The following is a 7,006-nucleotide window of genomic DNA, read 5'->3' on the forward strand; positions in this document are numbered from 1 at the left end:
TTTTGTATGTTGCAATTAAAGAGCTCTTGGGTTTTCAGGCTTGAAAAAGAATGTCTCTTCTCTCTTTTTTAACAAGGTCCCCACCACCTTTTCCCTCTTCCTCATTCCTTCAACCCCCCATTCCCTCTTGTTTCTTTCTGTGTCCTCTCTTTCTTTTTCATCATCAAAAAAAAAATACAAGATGGGGCGTTCCGGGAAATGTGTGCGAGCTTTAGTCTTGTCTCTTTGCCAAATAGCATGGGTTTAAGTCTTTGTCTCTGGCAGTAGGCATGGGTTTAGTCTGTCTCTGCAGTATCCATGGTTTAGGTCTGTCTTCTGCAGTATCATGGGTTAGTTTGTGTCTTGGCAGTAGCATGGGTTTGTAAGTTCGGTCTCTGCAGTAGCATGGTTTAGTCTGTCTCTGCAGTAGCATGGTTTAGTCTGTCTCTGCAGTAGCATGGTTTAGTCTGTCTCTGCAGTAGCATGGACTCAACAACATTATGAAACGTTGTTGCTCTTGCAGCAGAAGCACACATCAAAATAGAATGAATAGAATTGGAGGCGCTAACCCTGACAATTTGACTGGTAAACGCATGGGTACACTCGCAATAGATCCCCACACTGGAGGTGTCATAATACCCATATAACCTAGTGGTCAAACAGGGAAATGTTTCCAATCATTTTTCCACCATTCAGGCTGTGTTTTGTGTAGRCATACCCTGGCTTGACRTTTTRATAACCATGAATGTTTTAACTATCTAGCTAACTAGAACATACAGCTAGCTAMCTAGCTAGCTAGGTATGATATGCTAGGACTGTCACAGAGAGAGGTACAGGGGAGCGTTGGAGAGAGAGTTCGTAATGTGTTTATTTGTGCATTTTAATTCTAGCTAATCACTGCCACTAATACGCCTGACAAGCTTAGAATCAACTAATTATCWAGCCCTTGATTGGCRTATCCATGTGTTACTACTGGGCTGAAACAACATGTTCAAACATGTCCAAAACCAGGTATAATAAGAAACCCTGATTTACTGGTGACCAAGGACGTGTTTTAACTGCAGAGAACATACGGATCGGGAGATGAATCAGCTGACAGAGGATGCAGAGAGGAGTGCATGTATGTAGATGGCTCTACCCAATAGATTATCTAAAGACAGCCTATCTCCTGTTTCTGTGGTGTGAGGCAGCTTGACGTACAAGTACACCCCCTGGACAGGATGTTAGTCTGTTGCAGGGCTTTGAATACCTWAAACATACGGCGTGTCGTCCCTACTATGTTGTCCATTATTTCCAGATGATGTACAGAGGGTCTGCGTTTATCCCTTACGAATAGTATAGGTTAATACTGTGCACTACAGGTTGTCATAAAAGCAGCTACTGTGGATTTAAATGATTTGACTTATCTTTTGAAGGCATTCACGTGATAAGGGTTCTGGGGATTATGGGTAAAAAAAGGRCATACCGCATCAGTTGGAGGAGATTAAGAAGYKTACTGATGGGCCAGAGAAGATGTCAGACACAGCCCTCTGCAACTACCTGAGAGTATGGTAGTAGTAGTACTTTGGTCACCACATKGTGCTCAGATCAATGGCTATTTTCACTGACAGTTTTGCAAATTTTCTAATTGCTATTTATTTATTTATCTTACTTTTTGCTGTGCCACCTTTTTTTCAACTGGTGTTTCAAAAGATCTTTGTCATAGAAAAAAAGCACAGGGGCAGGACAGGAGAAAGAGGCGAAGAGGCAGAAMACTAACGCCACAATGTTWAGTACATTGTGCGAAGATGAGTGWAGGGACATGGCTAAGGAGATTCATTGGGCTGATGGGCAAGTCTGCATCAGTAGACACAATAATKGGTGACATGGCCCCAGAGGAGAAAGGTATAACTGTATATATCAGAAGTAAACAGAAAAGTGTCTCTCTTTGTGGATTGATAGCAGCTGCATCAGAGTTATTCTGGATGTAACATGGTTCTTGGTCTGTTATGCCTCGCTGTCGTTTTTTCAGTTTTATCTTGCTGCCTACCCACTACCCACAGATGTCAGTTCAACGTCTAGTTTTGATTTACATTTGGTTGAGTTGTCAATGTGAATTCAACGTGAAACCAACAGAACATTTCACCATGTCATTTGTGAAAATACATAACGACCTGACGTTGATTGCTTTTTGCAAATCCAATTCGTTTTCCACGTTGATTCAACATCACATAGATTTTTGCGGTTTAAATGAGGAGGAAACAACATTGATTCAACTACTTTTTGCCCAGCGGGTACTTTGTCCCTTGTGCCTGCTTTTATAATGTTTTTCATTATTGTTTTCAATATGTGGTGTTGTGATATCCCTCTTGTCGTGATGTGCTTTGGCCAACAGGTTTCACATTATGTGGCGTTGTGATATCCCTCTTAATGTGATTTTTTAGTTTTGTTAATTTAACAAGTCATTTATGAACAAATTCTTATTTACAATGACTGCCTACCAGGGAACAGTGGGTTAACTGCCTTGTTCAGGGGCAGAACGACAGATTTTTACCTTGTCAGCTCGAGGATTCAAACCAGCAACCTTTCAGTTACTGGCCCAACGCTCTAACAACTAGGGTACCTGCTGTGATGTGCTTTGTCTCAGCCTATTTATTCCCTTGGCAGTTGTCTGCCCTTACCAATGTTTGTGCCATGTTGTGTTGTTGCCATAGGTCTCCCTTTTTCTTGTACTGCCTATGGGCACAGGGTAAGTCAAGTGCAAGCCCTTTAGCACTGTATTTGTAATATATACATTGCATTGGGAAAATATTCAGACCCCTTGACCTTCCACATTTTGTTACGTTGCAGCCTTATTCTAAAATGATTTTTAAAAATCCCCTCAAATCTACACCAATACCCCATAATGACAAAGCTAAAACAGTTTTCAGAAATGTTTGCAATATATAAAAATGTATTTAACAAGAAATACCTTATTCCAGAAGTATTCAATCCTTTGCTATGAACTCGAAATTGAGCTCAGGTGCATTCTGTTTCCATGATCTCCTTGAGATGTTTCTGCAACTTGATTGGAGTTCACCTGTGGTAAATTCAATGGTTGGACATTATTTGGGGAAAGTACACACCTATCAATATAAGGTCCCACAGATGACAGTGCATGTCAGAGCAAAAACCAAGCCAAGCCAGGCGTGGAAAGAATTGTCTGTAAGCAACTCTGAGACAGGATTGTGTCGAGGGGCCACCAGATCTGAGGAAGGGTTCCAAAAAATATCTGCAGCATTGAAGGTCCCCAAGAACACAGTGGCCTCCATCATTCTTAAATGGAAGAAGTTTGCCACCACAAAGACTCTTCCTAGAGCTGGGCACCTGGCCAAACTGAGCAATCKGGGGAGAAGGGCCTTGGTCAGTGAGGTGACCAAGAACCCGATGGTYACTCTGACAGAGCTCCAGAGTTCCTCTGTGGAGATGGGAGAACCTCCCAGAAGGAGTGTGTTGGTGTGTTGGGTCATTGTCCTGTTGAACAACAACTAAGAGCCAACCAGATGGGATGGCGTATCTCTGCAGAATGCTGTTTAAGTGTGCCTTTGAATTCCAAATAAATCACAGACAGTATCACCAACAAAGCACTCCCACACCATCACACCTCCTCCTCCATGCTTCACSRTGGGAACCACACATGCGGAGATCATCTGTTCACCTACTCTGCGTCTCACAAAGAAACAGYGGTTGGAACSRAAAATCWAAAATTTMGAGAGGGAGAGATGAGGGGGCAGGGGGTAAATTGGACCGTGCACACACTCTCCTTTAATTGTGTGAGTCAATGTGAAGGCCCAGCAGCACTAATTAGAGGAATGTAGAGGGCCCAGTAGTTATTAGATAGGAGGGCAGTTACAACACAAGCCAGGGAGTTAAGAGGGAACAACAACACAGTCTTCAGAACAGGACTGGCTCAGAGCAGAGTGGGACCCACCTCACAGTCTAATACAACTGCAACAGTAAACTACTGTAATACTTTAGATGAGATACTGTCTCGTTCTCTACAGCCAGAAGTGAGTACATCGTGCAATATAAACTTTGCACAGATCACTGCACAAGTGACACTACCAAATCATCAATGATGATATTGCCCATTGATCTTTAGTGTTACAGTAGATGTGGTCTTTAGTGTTTCAGTAGATGTGTATTTTAGTGTTGTAGTAGATTGTGTATTTAGTGTTACAGTAGATGTGTCTTTAGTGTTACAGTAGATGTGTTTTAGTGTTGTATTAGATGTGTCTTTAGTGTTTCAGTAGATGTGTCTTTAGTGTTACAGTAGATGTGTCTTTAGTGTGTAGCAGATGTGTATTTAGTGTTTCAGTAGATGTGTATTTAGTGTTACAGTAGATGTGTATTTAGTGTTTTTCAGTAGATGTGTCTTTAGTGTTGTAGTAGATGTGTCTTTAGTGTTGTAGTAGATGTACTCTTTATGTACAGTAGATGTGTCTTTAGTGTTACAGTAGATGTGTCTTTAGTGTTACAGTAGATGTGTCTTTGGTGTTACAGTAGATGTGTCTTTAGTGTTACAGTAGATGTGTCTTTAGTGTTGTAGTAGATGTTCTTTAGTGTTACAGTAGAGTGTCTTTAGTGTTACAGTAGATGTGTCTTTAGTGTTACAGTAGATGTGTCTTTGGTGTTACAGTAGATGTGTCTTTAGTGTTGTAGTAGATGTGTCTTTAGTGTTACAGTAGATGTGTCTTTAGTGTTACAGTATATGTGTCTTTAGTGTTTCAGTAGATTGTCTTTAGTGTTACAGTAGATGTGTCTTTAGTGTCACAGTAGATGTGTCTTTAGTGTCACAGTAGATGTGTATTTAGTGTTACAGTAGATGTGTCTTTAGTGTTGTAGCAAATGTGTATTTAGTGTTACAGTAGATGTGTCTTTAGTGTTACAGTAGATGTGTCTTTAGTGTTACAGTAGATGTGTCTTAGTGTTACAGTAGATGTGTATTTAGTGTTTCAGTAGATGTGTCTTTAGTGTTACAGTAGATGTGTCTTTAGTGTTTCAGTAGATGTGTCTTTAGTGTTACAGTAGATGTGTATTTAGTGTAACAGTAGATGTGTCTTTAGTGTTGTAGTAGATGTGTCTTTTGTTACAGTAGATGTGTCTTTAGTGTTACAGTATATGTGTCTTTAGTGTTTCAGTAGATGTGTCTTTAGTGTTACAGTAGATGTGTCTTAGTGTCACGTAGATGTGTCTTTAGTGTCACAGTAGATGTGTATTTAGTGTTACAGTAGATGTGTCTTTAGTGTAGTAGCAAATGTGTATTTAGTGTTACAGTAGATGTGTCTTTAGTGTTACAGTAGATGTGTCTTTAGTGTTACAGTAGATTGGTCTTTATTGTTTCAGTAGATCTGTCTTTAGTGTTACAGTGGATGTGTCTTTGTGTTACTGTAGATGTGTCTTTAGTGTTACAGTAGATGTGTATTTAGTGTTACAGTAGACGTGTCTTTAGTGTCAGTATATGTGTATTTAGTGTTAGTAGATCTGTCTTTAGTGTTACAGTAGATGTGTCTTTAGTGTTGTAGTATATGTTGTCTTTAGTGTTACAGTAGATGTCTATTTAGTGTTTACAGTGATGTGTCTTTAGTGTTACTGTAGATGTGTATTTAGTGCTGTAGTAGATGTTGTCTTTAGTGTTACAGTAGATGTGTATTTAGTGTTACAGTGGATGTGTCTTTAGTGTTACTGTAGATGTGTCTTTAGTGTTACAGTAGATGTGTCTTTAGTGTTGTAGCAGATGTTGTCTTTAGTGTTACAGTAGATGTGTCTTTAGTGTTGTAGTAGATGTGTCTATAGTGTTACATAGTAGATGTGTCTTTAGTGTTACAGTAGATGTATCTTTAGTGTTACAGTAGATGTGTCTTTAGTGTTACAGTAGATTGTCTTTAGTGTTACAGTAGATGTTGTCTTTAGTGTTACCTGTAGATGTGTCTTTAGTGTTGTAGTAGATGTTGTCTTGTAGTGTTACAGTAATGGTCTTTAGTGTTACAGTAGTGGTTTGTTTGTAGAGCTGTCTTTGTGTTACAGTAGATGTATCTTTAGTGTTAGCAGTAATTGTTTTTAGTGTTACAGTAGATGTATGCTTTAGTGTTACAGTAGATGTGTCTTTAGGTGTTACAGTAGATGTCGATTTAGTGTTACAGTGGTGTGTTCTTAGTGTTAGTAGATGTGTCTTTAGTGTTGTAGATGTGTATTTAGTGTTACAGTGGTTGTGTCTTTAGTGTTACAGTAGATGTGCAATTTAAGTTTACAGTGATGTGTCTTTAGTGTTGTAGTAGATGTTGTCTTTAGTGTTGTAGTAGATGTGTCTTTAGTGTTACAGTAGATGTGTCTTTAGTGTTCAGTAGATGTTGTCTTTAGTGTTACAGTAGATGTGTCTTTAGTGTTACGTGATGTGTTTTAGTGTTAGTAGATGTGTCTTTAGTGTTACAGTAGATGTGTCTTTAGTGTTATAGTAGAAATGTATCTTTTAGTGTTACTAGTAGAATGTAATCTTTAGTGTTAAGAGTGTTATTTAGTGTTACAGTAGATGTGTTCTTAGTGTATGTAGTAGATGTGTCTTTAGTGTTACAGTAGATGTGTCTTTAGTGTTACAGTATATGTGTCTTTAGTGTTTCAGTAGATGTGTTTTAGTGTTACAGTAATGTGTCTTTAGTGTACAGTAGATGTGTCTTTTGTGTCACGTAGATGTGTATTTAGTGTTTCAGTAAGATGTGTCTTTAGTGTTGTAATCAGTAATGTGTATTTGTAGTGTTACAGTAGATGTGTCTTTAGTGTTACAGGTAGATGTGTCTTTAGTGTTACAGTAGATGTGTCTTTAGTGTTACAGTAGATGTGTCTTAGTGTATTCAGTAGATGTGTCTTAGTGTTACAGTAGATGTGTCTTTTAGTGTTACAGTAAAGATGTTGGTTCTTTAGTGTTGTAGTAGATGTGTCTTTATTGTTTACAGTAGTATGTGTCTTTAGTGTTACAGATATGTGTCTTTAGTGTTATCAGTAGATGTGTCTT

This window comes from Salvelinus sp. IW2-2015, linkage group LG8, assembly GCF_002910315.2.
Source record: "Salvelinus sp. IW2-2015 linkage group LG8, ASM291031v2, whole genome shotgun sequence".
Taxonomy (NCBI): Eukaryota; Metazoa; Chordata; class Actinopteri; order Salmoniformes; family Salmonidae; genus Salvelinus; species Salvelinus sp. IW2-2015.